Genomic DNA, 20,522 nt, shown 5'->3' with positions numbered 1-20,522 from the left:
ATATATATTTTCCTTTCCAACAATTATCTAGCACACTAATACATATGAAAGAGGATGAATTAAGCAATTTCAGTGATCAAAATGTGAGTTTACTATAAAATGGATGAGAATGTGACCTTGGGACATTTGAAAATTTTGCATATCTAAAGCCAGAAAGATTTTGGTAGATCCAGATGCTCAACTGTATTAGTCCATTGTTTCAGTTTATACAGTTGGATGAATGTTGAAACTTAGCACATAATGCATGAAACCTCCCCATTTTCTGTGTCTTTAAATAACGAGGGGAACAAGGATGATGATTCATGAATAATTCGACGATTGTGTCATCACTATTATTTACGGGGGAAAGAGCGGACTGAACCTCACCAATCTTGTTGCCAGGTACAAAATGTACATCAGTCTTCACTGAAGTTGCAAAAATAAATTAAAAATGTATAAAAAAATTGGAATCCTTTGCCAGTAGAAAACTCAATGACAAAAAACTGACTTGAACAAGTAGTTAACCCACATTTTTTACCCTTCCCAATTTTCATTTCTATGTTATTTCGCAGAGATGAAACTTAACTATCACAAAAACTTTGTTTCAATCTTGACTAGTAGCTGTTAAGGAATGATTTTGGTAATCACAAGATCAAGTGGCAATATTACCAAATAAGTGTTACCTTTAATGAGATTGAATTCCATCACAACCATCCAATTATAGGAAGGTTTTTTACTTTTTGAAACACTACATAAAAATTCTATAAAGGGAGGCACTAGGTCTAAGTACACATCTTCCGTGGGGAAAGTGTTTTTGTGTTCACAAAATGGAAATCAATCAAATTCTAAAACAGTTACTCAAGTGGGAATAACTAAATTACAAAAGAAGCCACATTTAGATATTGTGAAGTTTCTTTACATATCACTGTAGTTTCAGTCATCACCTCAAGCACCAGTATTTTCCAAGTGGCCATTGTTTTAGTTATTTATCAAAACAGCAATGTTCACTGAAGCACACCATTCTTCAAAAATTGTACAATGACCCTCCAGTAAGCTGAAATTCTTCAGCAGTCCTTCTCCTGCAGATGTTTGGACCACTTGTGCTGCTGCAATCATCTGCGTAAGATACAGGCTGCTGCACTGGACGAGGTTACCTAGGAATTATAAGTATAGAAACGCAGGCCGAAGAGCGACTACAAATGGTCAATTTTAACGTCGGGGAACAAAGCCACCTCTGGGACCACCTGGACCACCTCTGTTATTTTCGCGATTGAATCCACCCGGTCTACCTCCACCATGACCTTGTAGACCACCAGGAGGGCCTTGGCGCATTCCTCCACTTCCACCACTACCACGGTCACTATTGGGACGGCCCATACCACCTCCATCCATTCTCATCGGGCGGGTTTTCTCTTCGACATTCAACCGATGTTCACCATTAAGGTGAATAGGCTGAAAATACAAAGTAAAAATTTACCATTTTTTTCATTTCAAAAATGTAGTTATAGACAAAAACTTGTACTATAAGAATACAATTCTTTCCTATCTTGTTCTATTTAACACCACCATCTAACTTACAACCCTCAAAAACAACTACATTCCATAAAAATGATATTGTTATTGTACAATAAAGTTTGTTCATACTTACCTGGCAGATATATATATAGCTGTATTCTCTGAAGTCCGACAGAATTTTAGAACTCCCGGCACACGCAGTGGACGGCCAGGTGGTAGTACCCATTCCCGCCGCTGGGAGGCGGGCGTCAGGAACCATTCCCATTTTCCATTCAGATTTTCTAGTGCCAGTCTCCTGAGGGGAGGTGGGTGGGCACTTTGATTATATATATCTGCCAGGTAAGTATGAACAAACTTTATTGTACAATAACAATATCATTTTGTTCATGAAGCTTACCTGCCAGATATATATATAGCTGAATCCCACCTTTGGAGGAAGGGGGAGACAGACTCGGATTTGGGAAACAAATTCATGTATATGATTGACATCTTGGTTCCTTACCTGTTAGCATAGCCGACTTCGTGATTACCGTCACCCAAGTCTGCTTCTGCTTTACTAGAGACTCTAGCAAGGTGAACCTGTGAAGCCGTTGAGTTCTAGATGATCTGTCAACGGGGGCATGACCACAATGCAACTAGATCCTATATTTATAGACATCGAATTCGGGTAATGCATTCACTAGAGGTTCCAGCAAGGACATGACCTGTGTAGATGGTGCGCTCTAATGAAATGTCATGGGGAGCGTGACCACAATGTGACAGACCATATAGGTGTTGTTTAGACACCGAATGCTGTTTATGCTTCACTAGAGGTTCCAGCAAGGACGTGACCTGTATAGCTGGTGCGCTCTAGATGATCTGTCAACGGGGACGTGACCACAATGTGACAAGACCATTTTACCCTACTATGAGGGCGAAGCAAAAACATTACCACCTGACATAGCCTATCTAGTTAAACTTCGTATAACCTAGGCTAATGAAGGGAAGTCCGCCTCAGGCGCCCGACCCACAACCACAAAAATAAACACATATATAAACATAACTAAAATAAAAAATTATAAAAAGTCAAAACTAAAATAATTATTTCCTATATGATAGGAAGAGTGCTACTCTCTGTCCCCAATATAGTGTCTGCGGCGACATATGGGCCCAAAGAGCAGCAGTTCTCGTATGTAGTCTTCACCTCCCGAAGGTAGTGTGAAGCAAACACTGAGTTACTACGCCAAAAGGTGGCATTCAAGATGTCATTGAGTGCCATGTTCTTTTGGAAGGCTACCGACGTAGAGATAGCCCTCACCTCATGCGCATTCACCTTCAACACTTTCATGTCACTGTCTTTACAAGATAAATGCGCTTCCCTGATGGTGTCCCTCAAGAAAAAAGCCAGAGCATTTTTTGACATTGGTAAACTTGGTTTCCTGACTGAACACCACAAGTTATCAGAAGGACCTCTACACTCCTTTGTTTTGTTCAGGTAGAATTTGAGAGCCCTGACAGGGCACAGGACTCTCTCTGGCTCACGCCCAATGATTTCGGCCATCCCTTTAATCTCGAAGGTCCTAGGCCAAGGGTTGGACGGATTTTCATTTTTTGCCAGAAAAGTTGGGCTCAAAGACCAGACTGCGTTATAACCTTTAAAGCCAATGTGCTTGCTAATCACTTGAACTTCGCTGATTCTCTTCGCCGTCGCCAGAGCAGTCAGAAAGATAGCTTTCCTAGTCACATCCTTTAGGGAAGCAGCCTGCATAGGTTCGAATGGACTGGACATGAGGAACTTCAGAACTATGTCCAAGTTCCAAGACGGCAACCTGAGTTGTTGAACCTTCGTTATTTCGAAGGATCTCAAGAGATTGTGAAGGTCTCTGTTGTCCCCCAAGTCCAGGCCTCTGTGCCTAAAGACAACCAAAAGCACACTTCTATAGCCCTTGATTGTAGAGACTGCAAGCTTCAAGTCGTTCCGCAGGTATAGAAGGAAGTCAGCAATCTGGCTCACAGAGGTCGTGGTGGAGGAAATGCCGTTCTTCTTGCACCAACTCCTGAAGACGGCCCACTTCGATTGGTACACTGCGTGGGAGGAAGCTCTCCTTGCATTGGCGATAGCTCTCGCCACTGGTCTAGAAAAGCCTCTCGCTCTGGCCAACTTCTGGACAGTCTGAATGCAGTCAGACTTAGAGCTGGGAGGTTTCTGTGGTACCTCTCGAAGTGGGGCTGTCTGAGTAGATTTATCCTTAATGGATGGGTCCTCGGGAAGTCTACTACGAAGGCCATGACCTCTGTGAACCAGGCTCTCGCAGGCCAGAACAGGGCGATCAAAGTCATTCTCGTCCCTTCCAACGCTGCAAACTTTTTCAGAACTTCCCCTAGTATCTTGAACGGGGGAAAGGCATGCAGGTCCATCCCCGTCCAGTCCCAGAGAAGTGTGTCTATTGCCCACTGCCCCTGGATCGAGCACAGGGGAGCAGTACAGTGGAAGTCTCTTCGTTCTGGACGTCGCAAAGATGTCTACGAGCGGATGTCCCCATAACCCCCACAGCTCTTGGCATACCTCCCGATGCAGAGTCCACTCGGTTGGTAAAAGCTGTCCTCGCCTGCTGAGGAGATCTGCCCGGACGTTCTCGACTCCTGATACGAATCTCGTACGGATCGTGACGTCCCGTTCTCTTGCCCACAGCAAGATCTCCTTTGTCAGAGCAAACAGGGACCAAGAATGTGTTCCTCCCTGTTTTTTTATGTAGGCCAGAGCTGTGGTGTTGTCCGAGTTGACTTGGACTACGCGACGAGAGACTTCTTCTTGGAAGAACTGGAGCGCTAAAAAGATGGCTGCCACCTCTTTTAGGTTTATGTGCCAGGACACCTGTTCCCCTCTCCAGGTGCCCGACACTTCTTCCCCCCCCCAGTGTTGCTCCCCACCCCGTGGTGGACGCGTCGGAGAACAACACTAGGTCGGGGCTCTGAAGCTTGAGAGACACGCCCTCCGACAGTTTCACTGGGTCCAGCCACCATTTTAAGTGATGTTTTATCTCTCCCGAGATACCCAATATCACTTCCAGATTCTTCTTGTCCTTCCAAATGTCTTTGAGGAAAAATTGGAGTGGCCTGAGGTGCAGTCTCCCCAAGGAAACTAACTTCTCCAGTGAGGAAATGGTCCCCAGCAGACTCATCCATTCCCTCACCGAGCATGTTTCTTTCCTCAGGAAGGTTGACACTTTGTCTAAACCTTGCTGCTGACGTCCCTGGGACGGAAAAGCTCGAAAAGCCACTGAATCCATCTGAATCCCCAGATACACGATGGACTGCGTCGGAATCAAATGTGACTTTTCGAAATTCACCAGTAGTCCCAGGGACTTCACCAACGATAAAGTTGCTTGAAGATCCTTCAGACACCGCGTTTGCGTGGAGGCACGAATGAGCCAGTCGTCCAGGTACATAGAGACTCTGAAATTCACAAGATGAAGCCACCTCACTACATTCTTCATTAAAGTCGTGAAGACCATAGGGGCCGTGCTCAAACCGAAGCAAAGTGCCCTGAATTGATAAACTGTCCCTTTTAGGACAAACCGAAGATACTTCATCGACTGGGGATGGATGGGGACCTGAAAATACGCCTTGAAGGTCTAATGAAACCATCCAATCGTTTGGTCTTAAGGTCCCCAAAACTGACTGAGGTGTCTCCATCTTGAATTTCTGCTTCTATACGAACTGATTCAGATTGCTCACATCTAAGACTGGTCGCCAGCCTCCCGACTGGGTGTCGTGCACAGTGGGGGAGGCTTGAAGAAAGGAATCTTGTATCACCGTTTGATGATGTTGAGCAACCAGCTGTCCGCATTTCTCTCTGTCCAAGCTTTCGAGAATAATCGAAGCCTGGCTCTTACCGGTGGCTGAAGGATTGCTGGTTCATTTCTTACCTCTCTTAGCAGGGCCTCTGCCTCTGGAACGTATACTTCTTTGAGAAGGTATCCTCGAGGAAACTCCACCTCGAAAGGGCTTCTGCGCACTGGGTGTCGTGCACAGTGGGGGAGGCTTGAAGAAAGGAATCTTGTATCCCCGTTTGATGATGTTGAGCAACCAGCTGTCCGCATTTCTCTCTGTCCAAGCTTTCGAGAATAATCGAAGCCTGGCTCTTACCGGTGGCTGAAGGATTGCTGGTTAATTTCTTACCTCTCTTAGCAGGGCCTCTGCCTCTGGAACGTATACTTCTTTGAGAAGGTATCCTCGAAGAAACTCCACCTCGAAAGGGCTTCTGCTTCTTGGAAGCTTGTGAGCGTAAAGACGTCGAAGTAACAACCGTACGTTTCGTAGATTGAGCTAGGAGGTCTTGGGTAGCCTTTTCCTGTAGACTGATAGCCAGATCTTTGACCATAGCCTGGGGAAAAAGATGGCCCGAAAGAGGAGCATACAACAATTCTGCCTTCTGAGAGATAGAGACCGCCTTAGCAGTAAAACCACAGTAGGTCACTCTCATCTTCAAAATTGCAGTGCAGAAGTTTGAGGCCAATTCTTCCGAACCATCCCTGACAGCCTTGTCCATGCATGCAAGAACGCTGGACAGCTCCTCCAGGCTAAGCGAATCAGGACTACGCAACCGGTTATCCAAGACCCCTAAACACCAGTCTGGAAAATTAAAGACTTCAATCGTACGGAAGAGTCCCTTAATATGATGATCTATCTCAGCAGGGGTCCACGACACTTTCGCTGTCGACAAAAGGGATCTCTTAGGTGCCTCTACCAAGGTAGCGAAGTCACCTTGGGCCGAAGAGGGAGCTCTAAAACCTATCTCCTCGCCTGTCTCATACCAAAGACCTGCCCTGCCTGTCAGTCTTGAAGGAGGCAGGGTGAAAGCGTTCTTGTTTCGAGCTTTTCTTTCCTCCATCAAATTATGAATCTTCTTAAAAGCTCTTTTTGTTGAAAATGAAGTAACCATCTTCAAGAATCCTGGAGTCTTGATGGCCTTCGAAGATAACAATTGCGAAGGAGGAGACTGAGGGGCCTCAGGTTGAAACTTTTCCTCAAACGAGGCTCGAAGCAAGGGAACCAAGACCTGGTAATCTGAAGACACTGGAGTCGAAGATTGTTCCTCAGTTGTCTCTTCTGATAAGTCTCCTTCATAAGATTCATTCTCTGATTCTCAGCGAACGTCTGCAAACGCGTCATGTGCGTCCAGCCTAGCGTCACGCTTGGCATCCAGCCGAGCGTCCAGACGAGCGTCCCGCCGAGCGTCACGCTTGGCGTCAAGCCGAGCGTCATGCCCGGCTTCAAGCCGAGCGTCACGCCCGGCGTCAAGCCGAGCGTCCAGCAAAGCGCCAGGTCTGGCGTCAAGCCTCGCTGTTGTCTTGACTGGCAGCCTATCATCCTTCCTCCTGTGACGTGGCTTTCCCTCTTTCTCTGCAATTAAAGAGGCAAGTTGATGTTGCAAAGCCTCAATCCTCTTCGAGCTAGCTCATTCCTTCCTCGTTGAAGGGCTGATCCTGTGAGAAGACAAGGGGCGAGGGGAAGCCCTCCTCCTGCTCGCATGGACCACCACAGATTTATCTTTAGAGCAACCAGGGCGCTCAAAAGCATTATCGTCAGAAGACATCCTCTCCGGCGAAGATCGCAAAACAGTGAAAGAGAAAGGACGTGAAGCGTCCTTCTCCCCGAGACCAAAGGTAACGGCCGCCTGTGCGACATCTTGCACCTTTGTTCTCTTTTGTGGCGGAAAGTCTTCAAATTGTTCCGGAGACGACCGCAAAACCGAAGGAGCTAACGGACGTTAAGCGACCTCCTCTGAGGAAACAGAGACGACGGCTGCCTGTGCGACATCTAGCGTCTTCGTTCTCTTCAGAGGGCGCAATCCCCTCCGAGAGCTCCAACCGCTGCATGGGGAGGACGTCTCTGACGATGAAAAACACTCTTTTAAGATTCGTTTACGAACTTTGGCAGCCTGGGAAGCGTCCCCAGGTCTTGCCAAAGGGACATCAGATTGGTCTGATACCCCCTCCGCAACACTCGGGGCATTATCACTACACATCACAGCACTATTAACATTTTCCAATGCAAGCACTTTTGATTCCAGGCTACGCAACGATTCAAGAATCAAAGATAGGGTATTACCCTCCACAGACACTACTGAAGGGCCCGAAGGCATCACAGGTTTTGGAGGGATAAATTCTACTGGATGGGTAACGGGTGTTACACTCCTGGAGGAAGTCCTCCTTACCCTATCACTTTCTAGTCTGCGTACATATGATTCATACGCCTTCCACGCAGAATCAGACATACTTTCACACTCTTTTCAGTGATCATCAAACATACAAACATGTTTCCTACAATTCGCGCACACTGTGTGAGGATCTACTGAAGCTTTCGGCAGCCTCACCTTGCATTCTTCCACACAACATATTCTAACGCTAGTCGAACTAGACCCAGACATCTTCAGTTAAGGAAAAATCAAGCCTAATTCAAAAACAATTCCACAATTAGCGTATGCCTAGCCACCGATCCAAATCAAATAACCAAAAATCAATCGGGATACTCAAGTAGCCAAAGAAGTTCCAAAATCCAATGACGGAGGTACTGAAAACAGGTGTTGACAGCACCGGCAACAGAGAAAATCTGAATGGAAAATGGGAATGGTTCCTGACACCTGCCTCCCAGCGGCGGGAATGGGTACTACCACCTGGCCGTCCACTGCGTGTGCTGGGAGTTTTAAAATTCTGTCGGATTTCAGAGAATACGGCTATATATATATCTGGCACGTAAGCTTCATGAACAAATTAAAAAATGAAGTCACTATTGAAATAAATGAATTAAAAGTGATTTCTGAAAAAGTTATCCCATCCATGTACTGATTTTGGTTATTTATAAGCAACAGTTTCCCCCACTTACCTCAGCTTTCTTTGCTTTTACTAACCTATAAGTTATATTTCCTGTTTTTGTCGAATAGGGGCAAAGCACTCCTTTGCTAATGTAACTACTTCACAGACCAATGAAAACTGCGCAGCTGCATGTTCTCAAACAACACTTCAAAAAGGAAAACTATATGAATTTACTTTATCTTTGAAAGACACAAGTTTGCAAGCTGAAGTAACCATTGGTCCATTATCACTCTATGAAGTTTTGCAAAAGTAAATCAATACTGCTAATTCATCTTGGAAGAAAAACCTAAGGATAAACTGTTAGCATCCTTCCTAAAGGTTGCCTTGGTTTAGAGTGACATAAAATCCACCACATACCCTTGAGCTGAGGGCCCTAGAAACAGCGCCTTCCTCCTCAAATGTAATGAAACCAAAGTTCGGAACTTGACCCTTGGGACCAGTTTTGCCTTTTGCAGTGTTGATGCGAATATCGACAATTTTGCCAAATTTAGAAAACTCAGCCTGAAAAAAAAATCAATTATCATCTACAGCTTAGTTTCTATCATTGCTGCAACAGACTTATTCATTATAAACATGAGAGAAAAAATAAAGACATCTAATTGCTATATGTCAAGAACAGGAAGGTGTTACCAGGTGAACCAGAGTTGTAATCTTATATATTGCTTAAAAAGCTGAAGATAAAATGAAGTGGAAATTGAAAACTAGTATTAGTAATTCCACATTATACAGCAGTTTTGGAATAGTTAGGTTAGAAAATATTTGAGATCAGGGGTCTTACTACAATGTGCTGTGATTTATGGCTAGAGTAATGCAACATTGTAAAACACAAAGTTGCCGAGATGTGATGTCTAAAATCAGGATAACAATGTGGGAAATGCAGTTGGTCAGACAAGAACAATATAATTGATGGCAAGAGGCATAACACAAGTTAGAGAGAGAGAGAGAGAGAGAGAGAGAGAGAGAGAGAGAGACTTAGGATATAAGCAGAAGCCCACCTCATCACTCTTTCAGTTTAATAGTGTTTAAATCCAAACTATGAAAAATAAGAGTAAAAATCTTTCAGTTTAATAGTGTTTATATCCAAACTATGAAAAATAAAAGTAAAAATGAAAATGACAAATTGTCAGGCCCTCATCATCATAAAAATGTCCAATTCTTTTATTGATTAACCTGATTTAGAAAGAGAAACTGGCTGTTTTCATGAATCAATACGTTGTGCCACTTCTTTCTTTTCAACCTTTTCAAGAAACTTTTTAAATCCATTCTTAAAATGGCCATTCAAAACTGGGTTTAACCTTCAGGCTTTTCATTATCATATTGTTATTGTGCACATGTAGTGGTTTTTTTATGTAGCTACGTAAATGAACAAAATTCAAAATATCAGAGGACTAAAATACAAAACCTATTAGACCTACAATATTTCAATGAGATGTGCCTTTTATTTTAAAACTGGTACGAATTTCCATTTTTTTTATAGAAACATTATGATGTTATGTTCTTGCATTTTCTAAACTTTTCTGTTTAATTTTTTTCTAAACATTTAAGAAATTATTCTTTGCTTCGAATAAATCCCATTTGCTACAATTACATGAAATCTTCCATTCATGGAAATGGTCTACCTGTCTTTAGAAAATGCTTATCTTTTTAAGAGTATAATTCTTAATTTCTCGGCAAGTTAAACAGCTTAAAACATTCCAAAAAAACCTGTCCTAAGGAGATACGCAAACTGGCTGGCAGCTTTCTTCACTACCTATGCCAAGTTTCTACATTTTATATTTTAATTGAAAATTATGATAATTTCATATGAGAAAAATTACAGAGTACATATATATATGACTGACAACATTTCTTGATTCATCTTATAAAAAAGCTATCTGATACTAGACTAAGTGCACAGACTCAAACCAACAGCCAGTCCCTCTTCCTAAATTTGTTGCACTTTTCCAGATACCAATATCACTGTGACTCCTCAAGCCAGTACCACAAGCAACTCTTCACTGAAGGATTTAACAAACAACACGAATTCAAAAAGTACCTAAGGTACACAGTTCATGAAAATATGAAATGCCAAGTCTTAAATTTAGAAACTACTCAGTAAACTCAGAAATAGCAGCACATTGTTCCACAAGAAAAATAAGTATATCCCTTTCATTTACAATCTTCCTGAATTCTTCTTGATGGTGCATATTCTCACCTTTAGTTCTTCTTCGCCTGCTACATGTGGAAGATTTCCAACAAATATCTGCTGACTATCTGGTACAGGTGGAGCTCTCCTCCTCTCCTCTCCACCCAAACTCTATGGAAAAGGAAAATAAACAGTATTACGAATACAAACCCATGCAATTCTCAGCCAAGGCGATAACACTTGACCTGTATACTTATTATAGCTCACCAAAAACAAAATGATAAAATTACCTACCAATTTCTGCATTATCTTCACTATTGGGTCTATAAGGTCTGTCGCTTGGTGGTCCACGACCTTGTGTGTTTCTTTGAGGACGCTGGTTTACTCCCCCCTCAGGCTGTGGCTAATTCTGGCCAGCAGGAGCAGCAGTTGCAGGAGTACGATTCATCTCTACACGATTCTGTTGATAAGCAAACACCGAAAACACCATTAAAATAACTAAAACTAAGCTAACACTTTGAAGCACCTATTGCAACATAGGTGTAAAATTCTCTGACCAAATGTACAACAGACTTCCCTCCCTCATGTACAACAGGTTTCTCTCCAAGTTCTGCCAATTTTCCATTTCAATACACACCCCCTGTTGTGCTGCAGACTGTGCCGGTGGTGTTGGCTGTGGTGGGGGAGGCTGAGTGACAGAAGGAGCAGGAGCAGCTGCAGCTACTGCAGCAAATCCTTGGGAACTCTTAAACAAGTTGGCGAATGTCTTAGGTTCAGCTGGTTGAACAGGATCAGGCTGAAGTGGAGGGTCAGGATCAGGAGTTTCCTTTTGAGAAACCACTGGTTCATCCCAAGAGGCATTTTGAACCTCGGCTGTGTTTCCCCAGTCTTCAGGGCCTGGAGAACCCCACCCTTCATCATCCTGAAAGAGAGATATTTACTCATCTTCCTACATCACCCTACGCCACATGAAAACAAAAGCGAATAAACTACTTATAAGAAAACAAAACTGAATTATCTACTTAATGCTCTCCAGCATTATTAACACAATGGTATAGTATTGCATCATTAAATTTTTACCTTTTCAGGTGTGGGAATTGGTTCGGGGGCAGGCTCTGCCTGAGCTAGTTCTGGAGTGGTAGGAGACAAAGGTGGAGCTACAGGAATTGTTGCAGCCGCAGGTGTTGTGGTGGAGGGACCGCTGCAACCTGCTAAACAGAGAGAGAATATCACAAACTATACAATGTTCCAGCAAACATTATGTGATATCTAGAGTTACAGGACCAAGGTAATAACAGCCTATCTAAAATGCTACCCTTCCACCATAAGCAATCCTAACCTACCATATGTTTCATATAATTCCAAACTACATTTTATATCATTACAAATTATATAAAATTGAGATAAATTTAATGAAAAAATTACATATAACTTCAGCTATCATGTTTCAGCAACTGCCAAGCCAACTTGTAAATTTTTAGAATTGGATACATGAAAATAGCGAAACATTTCTTTCAAAGAACAGTTTCCCATATTTGTAAAACTGTTGGTTGAAAGTTGGACAATATAGTAGTTTTATTTTGGATGATAAATTTGTTATATTTTAAGTGTTGTTCTACATTTGAGGACTAGGCATCTGATTTATTCATCACATACCGATGGGTTAAGTGTGAATAATTTGTAGATTCATCCCTCCAGAACACCTTAAAAATGATAAGGGCCTTCATACACAGATGCTTGATTACTTCCCAAGAATATTGTAAAAGGCTTAGATACTGAATGGCACCAATTAATAATTGATAAGCAAAGCTGATACAATAATATAAACTGTGTGTGAAATTGGACTCAAGTGTCGAATACCCTTGGTTAGAAAAATGCTAACATATGATTCACCCCTTCAAGAGAAGATACAGGGAAAACATTTCAAATTCTAAATTCCTTCATGTTTTGCACGCATACTATTTATCTTTGTTTTTAAACTTAGTTCTTTACAGAACTGCTTGCCATTTTTTTTAAGACAAATTTATTTCTTTCCAGAACTGCTTGCTTGTCTGCATATCTCATTTAATGCCTTAATGAATAAGGATCCATCACAAGAAATCATACGGATTGGGTTCATAGAATTTAGGGAAATACTGTTTAGATGGAGACTTTTTTAGTAAGGTATTAAATACTAAATATTAGATTGTATACAACTCTGCTGTGAAAGGCAATTGCATTCCAAGTACTTATTTTACATCAGTAGACGCTGCCTACTCCTTGCAATGTTTTGATGTGTACATGCATGTGCATTATTTTTAAGGCGATATAATTGGATTTGTGTTTGGATTTTGTATATCTACATCTTATTATTAGTTATCAAAAGTTTCTCCTGCTTCAACAGCCAGTAATGGGTTTTTTCCTCTCACCAGCCAGATATTTGGAACCAACAGAATGTACAATCAACAAGAAAAGTGAAGATCCCATTTTCATTCGCCTTAGTTCATCGAATTTCCTATTTGTTTTTTACTGAAAAGAAACTCTCTACATTTACTCTAGAATGAGAAAATACAATGCAAATTACACAAGTTAAAACTGCAAAACAAAAACATTCAGATAATTAAAAACAAAATATATGTCCGAAGGGATTGGAATTTCTCTGATGGATTCATTCAAAGAAATCTAGAAGATAGGTGTGTGAAGTTCTGATTGTAGTACTTACTAGGTATCACGACAGTATTTACTCTTTTCCCTTTATAAATGGGAATATTATTGCATCATAAGTGGTGATTGGAATGATTTTAGGTTCTGCAAATTTATTTTTGTATTCCAAAGCGTTTAAAGTTAGCTGACATCAATGGCAGTAAATGTTGCTTCGGTTAAAGTAGGTTGAGCAATTCTAGTTGGATCCGCAAGAGTGTTTTCTATGATGTGAGGAGAAGCCAGAGTGCTCCAGGTAGGAAAAAACAAGTTATTGGACACTGGTGTAACGGCTTTCACACTTTGATGACTTTGACATTGACATGGATCAAATGGTAGTAGCAGTTTACAAAGCTATTGTCATTATACGGAAATCTTAAAGATTTCCTGGCTATGCTCCCATTACAGGCAGTTCAGAGTTAGTCTATAGGCATTACTTTGCCGCGATGCTGAAAGACCTCCCAACATAGCATTTTTTGCATGACATAACACTTTAACTGTCTGAGCAACAGAGATCAGAGTTATTTATGGTGATAAATATTTTTACTTTACAAAAATTTTTGCGTGAATGATTGTGGACAAAATCAATTTTCAAAAGTAGACTATATCAAAAAGCAAAAATGACTAGCCTACAGTTAAAATTCTTCACGTCATTTTACAATCTTTGAATGCTATGGCATCTGTTGAAAATGAAATTAAGATTAGGGTATGAATTTCTTACAGAATTAACTTGAATACTATGGGGTCCCTTCATATTTTATCTAGTATAGTGAAGCACGATCTTGGTAAACATATCACCATTTCCCAGGTATCTGTGCACACTTACCGCTTTTTCTTCTGCCTTTCCCCTCATAAGTCCATTACATGCAGTATTTTGGTGTACGTATATATTTTTGGAAACTATCCTACAACAGGAAAATGACTACAGTAATGGAAATATGGCTACATATACAGTCACATTAAACCTTGCCTTCCCAAGCATACTTTCCTTACTTTGGCCTCAATGTCCCTGATATTTTCAGTCATATGACTGTAGTAATGGAAAAAAAAAAAAAAAAAAAAAAGTAAAATGTCCTACAGGTGTAGGTGTCGGAACTGAAGGAGCCAATGTTGTCTGCGGTGGGGTTGGCTCAGGTTAGGAGGGTGGGCTGATCCATTAACTGTGGCAGCAGAAGTAGGGAAACCAGGTGAAGGCAATGGGCCTTCTAGTTCCTCTTCCACCTCACTTCCACCTTCATCACCAGCTTCTTCCTCACTAAATACCTACATGGGCAATGAAGTAACAATTTAAACAACCACAACATACTTAAAATGCAACCACACAATCTTTTTAAACTGTACAAATAATAATACTAATACCGAAAGACCCAAAGCAAAATACAGGCAGCCCGCGGTTAACGGCGATTAACGGCGAATTGGTTTTACGGCTGTTGTCAAAAATATTAATTCAAAAAATTAGGCATTTTAAGGTATTTCTTTGGCAATTTTCGGCCAACAGCGCCGCTAGCGCTGTTATGTCTAACGAGTACATACATTTGTAGAAATACCGTTCAGCCCATAAAGGTTATACAAATGATATTAAAAAATTGTATTGAGAGTTATTACATAGGTATTAGGGTAAAATATATGCCTCTGATGCTGTTCTATGGTAAAAATATAGTTAAATGAGTGCAAATTTAGCTATGGATGTGTCGATTTATAAATGTTCATGCTTTTATGTTTAAAATGTATATGAAAATGTATTACATATAGGTATTTTTATTTCTGCACATAAATATGATACAAAGGCAGCTTTTGAAACTGCCCTTCACGTTATCAAATATGTTTTTTCATGTTCAATTTTGTAAGCCGCATCCTGCCACTCTTCCGAAAATAGTTAAAAAAGTGCAAATTTAGCGATCAATGTGTCGATTTTATAAATATTCATGCTTTAATATTTAAAAGGTGTATGCAAATGTATTATGTATAGGGTATTTTTAATACTGCACAGAAATATGATACTATGCCATCTTTTGAAACTGCCCTTCACGTTATCAAATACGATGTTTTTCATGTTCATTCTTGTAAGTAGCTGCCTACCGCTCTTCCGAAAATCGCTCTTCCGAAAATATAGTTAAAAAGAGTGCAAATTTAGCGATCAATGTGTCGATCTTACAGTATTTATAATACTGTACTTTACAGTATTTATAATACCGTAATGTGCTGTACAGTAAATTCTATAGATCTATACTGCATAAATATAATTTTACTTATTGCGCCATCGCGGGATTAAGGCGCCGTTTGACTGGTCTACTATGAAATTCAGGGCCTCTGTAACACGGTTTTTTGGATTTTGCTCCTTATCAAAGCATCGGATGTAGCTGAAAGTTGACATATGTATATTTTACAACTACACACAAATTTTGTCAGCATTATCAGTAACCTAAACCCGATAGTTTTAATTTTTATAGAGTAAAAATGATCTAGCCGACGCCATGGCCAATGATTGCGAGCCAAGAGTCGGAAAACATTCATTACGTAAGCAAGGTAAACATCGTATTACAAAATGTTGCCCCGCCCATCCACCAGACAGAAACCCATTAACCTTATTCCAACTTTATACAGTCAAAAGAAAGCCCATGGCCATACTTACTATAGCCTGAATAGGTAATTATTCAGTTTCTAGTTTAAATCCAATGTTTATGGTCTGATTTGTATTTAGCGTAACGTGATTATAATACTTGTAATGTCATCCAGGATTTTGAAAATTTCCATTAACTATTCACTATGCCACCAAGAGAGAGAGAAAGAGAGAGATTGTATGTAAACAGTCTTTATATAACTATTTTTCTTAAAATAAGATTTTTATCCAAAGTAAATACAAGCTTATATGTGTCAAAATCTCCAGCAGACCAACGGATCATCCGATATAATTTTTTTTCTTCTTCTTTAGTCTGTACGACCATGTTGGATATAAAGACTTTATGAATGGCGGAACGATACATAGATGTGGGTGGGGTATCTGTGCTAGCGTAGTAATACTACTGTAGCAGTAGTGCCGCAAAATTAGTAATAGCAGCAATATACATGAATTAGACGTTTAGGCCAACTGCTGGGATCCTTGAGGATCATTTAGCACTTCTTACAACTACTCGAGAAATGAGTTTTTATAGCCAGAAGTTAGATTTTCTAATACAACAATGTCCACGATACCCTTCAGTGTTATCCTGAATTACAACGAGGCCAAAGTGGGTGGAGCCTCATGAAGTCATCATTCTGACGATAATTATTGGTGAAGGTTTAAAGCCAAAATACGGTACTAGCTATTTTTTTTCAGTAAATAGGTAGATAGCCGATAAATAAAAATTGCTTGACATTGGTACAGCAGTTATCAAATCAAGCTTGTGTACTATGTTTTTGAAAATTACCAACTGAATATTCCCTACATCTTGTCAATCCGATTGTGACCTATAAAGTAGATTATAATTTCTTAGGACACTTATTTTGGGAGTTAGACTAATAATCGAAGTGTTTTTGTATTTATTAACATATTTTGTTGGTTTGTTCATTATGACAATTATCAGTGGAAAGGATTCAGAGTTCATAAAGGTGTACTGCTTTCCTTGTATTTAAATTTTTGTCATTGTTGCCAGAGGTATAGCCTTCGTTACGTATAGCCAATCATCCATCGAGAAAGAGGGAAGAAATGCGGTCATAAGTTACGTAACGAGTGCGTTCGAAACCTTATCTCTGAGTAAGTTGGCCCGTCTTCAAAAAAAGTCACTTTTACATTATAAGTACCAAATTTATTCAACCTATGTAATGCAGAATACAGTCAAAATTTATGTGTAGATACAATGTGTATTCTGAATAAGCGTTATATCTATGAAATGCATAGATAAAAAGTTATTGTCAAAAAACCGTGTTACAGAAGCCCTGAATCTCATAGTAGGGCGCTGTTAACTGGTCTAGAATTTCGAAAGAAGGTGTGCGGCGGCCTTAGGCTTTAAAATCGCTTAGCGTCTGCGGCCAGGAACGGAACCCCTGCCGCTAACCGAGGGCCGACTGCATTCTAAAATTAAACTGGTTCAAAGTTCTTTTTACTCCAAACAAACAAATAAAATGATTAAGCACTGCAAGTCAACTAATACTTTCATCCAATCCCTTACTTTAGATACGGTTCTATTGAAATATTCAAATACAACAACACTCCACAACGTACCTCATCCTGGTAATGGAAAATGTCATTGTGCACATAGTACTTCTTAGGAGTTTGGGGGGCTAGCACAAACGTTTGCATGAACCTTCGCATCGGCATACCATTATTAGACAATTCACCTGTCACCTTGAAAATTTACGAATTTTATTCATCCAAGTATGATGGACAAAAAATCTGAGATCAATGCATTCTCCTTTGCAAGAGCTGTCTTACAAAATACATGCAAAGTAAATGAATCTGTTTTAATGTACAACCTTAACAATACTACTCGTCAACAGTACCAAACATTATATATTTGATCATGCTGATTGCTAAATACTTTTATATAATATTCAACTTTTGTGAATACATCGTTCATTATTATCACATGCAACTCACCTGAATTACCACCCCATTTCCAAGAGTAGCCTGAGCAACTACCATTCTAATCTTGGCATGGCAATCACGGAAATTAAGGCTCATTATCATTTTGTGGATGTCAGCTTGTCCTATTATTGGTTCGCTCATGGAGTTATGGCCCCCATGCATAAATGAAGAATTGTGACTAAAGAAACTGAAAGAGAATGATTAACATATTAAAAACCTGATGTGTATCAAGAAATGATTCATTAAACATTAATTCAAGAACTGCTTGGATACTTACAATTCAATATTCATGTGAAAGAAAACAAAAAACTCAATAAATTAATTAGCTAATGTTGTCAAGTATTCATGGATTATAGCTAGTCATGCTTGGGGGGTGGGAGAATCCCAGTTGACTGCATTTACAGTGACCCAACTTTCTTAAATATCTAAATATATAGTGACTCAACGTCTTTCAACATTAATAGCATTCATTTAATTTGTGGAATAAAAAGGTTGTTTATTCCCACCAGATGAAACCATTTTGCAAGAGGCACTAGGTTACAAGTAAAGACATGTGGCCCCGTCAACAGGTCAAAACACAGTACCTGAAACCGATTTACTTTTCCTTGATCCCCCTACGGAGACGCCCTATTGGAGAACAAACACCACAAAGAGAGGCAGTTCTGCCAATCCATTCCTTATTGCCTTGTCGTTGCACGACAAGACACCAAACCAGTCCAACGCAATACCTTCTGTAATTGCTGGGCAGTCGTCTATCATTTTAGCTAATGCCCAGAAAGTACAATCCAAAAAGCTATATACTTCCATAACCTTGAACAAATCCCTAGTTAGGTGATCCATCTCAGAAGATGAGATATAACCTTGGCTTAAGAAGCATATACCAAACCCAAGCTGTACACCTAGAAGCTTCTACCAAAACCGAGAAGTCCCCTTGGGGGGAGGCAGAAACTCCTAGGGAAGGGGACTTGCCTGGTGTCATAGAAACAACAACTTCTCTAGATCAACTTGCATGGTGGAAAAGCGAATGAACCTTTGCCCAACTCTCTCTTACAGGGCAACTTTCTTCGTTGAAGACAGAACTAAATTGGGCAAGGCCAAAATATCCAAGGGAGGTTTCCTCATACAAAAAGTCGAAGCTGGAGATGCCAGAATAGCAGGAGAAAAATTTCATGAAATTGAGAAAATCTCACATCATCACCGAATAGGCAGACGAAGGCAATGAATCCTGACCCACATCCTCTTCATCCGGCAAAATAGGTAATAAAGTCGCGTCCATCAACTTGGAGAGCACTGTAGTTTTCTTTAAAATAAAAAAAAAAACCATCATTTGATGGAAGCGAGCAAAGGGTCCGTAGTTGACAAATGTGACAGAAGCAAGACGAAACTTGAGTCGGCTCAGCTGTGGGAGTCAATAGGCACTCTGGTGCTGACACCGAACGTTCAGCTGTACATGGATGCATTTTTTTTTTTGTGCGGTGTTTTTACATTGCATAGAACCAGTGGTTATTAAGCAACAGGACCAATGGCTTTACATGACTTCCAAACCACGTTGAGAATGAACTTCTATCACCAGAAATACACATCTCTAACCCCTCAATGGAATGCCTGAGAATCGAATTTGCAGCCTCCTCGGTGGCAGGCCAAGACCATACCGATCACGCCACTAAGGCGCTAATGTGATGCATATTGGCAAAAGACATCCAGGGATTGAAGGCAATTCCATAACAGGACAGGATTTCGTAGACAAAGATCGTCTAAGAGGATCAGTTCCTACGGTTAGAAGTCACAAAAAGGGCAGTCCAGATAAGGAACAAACTCCGGTGTATCCCAAGTCAAGCAAGGCGGAGGAGCTGATGAAGCAGAAGGGAAACTGCATAAGTATATGAAGGCTAGGAACTGAAAACAGCATCTTTGACTTATCCCCAGAATGGCTCTTGATAGGTCGCAAAGTAATATAACGTTCCCAACGCCTCTTCCTAGGAGTCTAATCGTCCAACTCAGACAATAAACCATGTGCAACGAAAGACGCCTTTCCAGTGGCGGCCCTGTCAACACCTGGGCTCTGCAAGCCAGCAGGTACAACTGAGGCGGCAACTGCCCGTGGGCAAGCTTCACTGGCCTCCCTTCGACCTCTGGTATATCTTTTCCCCAGTGCAGGAGAGCAGGACAGAGACCTTTGTCTAAGAGCACCAGTGGGACAGAGAGCCGCCACTTTTCATTCTTCATTATCCTATATTAAGATATGGTATAATAGTCTTCTTTGGATACATCATGGACTTTTCTGACCAATTAAAAATTTATGTAATGACAGTTTGAGACCAAGAGAATGCTGATGGATACAAATACCAGTTCATAATCTGAGTTAGTTTATCTTTATTGATAACAATGACAAAATGACAAATCAAAATACAAGACATACAGTCATAAATCATGCTTCATACGGACATTATATCGCTTGCTCTTTTATTTCATTTGCAGATATATTGACCAACATGTCCTGATTGTTGAATTTTTCATTTGTGTTAGTTTTTTCACTCATGATTTCAACATTTTTGCCCAGCAACAGTGTTCTCATCCTATACTTAAAGTCTACAGGATTTGGATGATCATATGGACCATTCATCTGCCTTATGCAACTAAAGAAATGTTCTAGGCAGTCCTGATATAGCGTTTGAGTTAAAATATAGTTAATGAAATTGGTTTTCAGAGATTTGACTTTCATTTTACTCACGCAGTCTATCACTTTATTAAGTACATTTGTTTGTTGCGCTATGTGCATTCCAAATCCACTGCGCATTTGCAA

The 20,522-nt window shown here is 40.5% G+C and overlaps 1 protein-coding gene and 1 pseudogene across 7 annotated transcripts in view; both read right to left on the bottom strand.

Moving 5' to 3' along the window:
- Window positions 1–20,522, bottom strand: part of LOC135218373 (calcium-activated chloride channel regulator 1-like) — a 376,124-nt gene that overhangs the window by 287,313 nt on the left and 68,289 nt on the right. The gene's annotated exons all lie outside the window — the stretch shown is intronic.
- LOC135218039 (ras GTPase-activating protein-binding protein 1-like) lies at window positions 791–19,945 on the bottom strand (annotated as a pseudogene).

The sequence above is a fragment of the Macrobrachium nipponense genome, chromosome 9 (assembly GCF_015104395.2).
Source record: "Macrobrachium nipponense isolate FS-2020 chromosome 9, ASM1510439v2, whole genome shotgun sequence".
In the NCBI taxonomy this organism is placed as follows: Eukaryota; Metazoa; Arthropoda; class Malacostraca; order Decapoda; family Palaemonidae; genus Macrobrachium; species Macrobrachium nipponense.
Note: the sequence above shows the minus strand (reverse complement) of the source record. Positions and strands in the feature narration are given on the sequence as shown.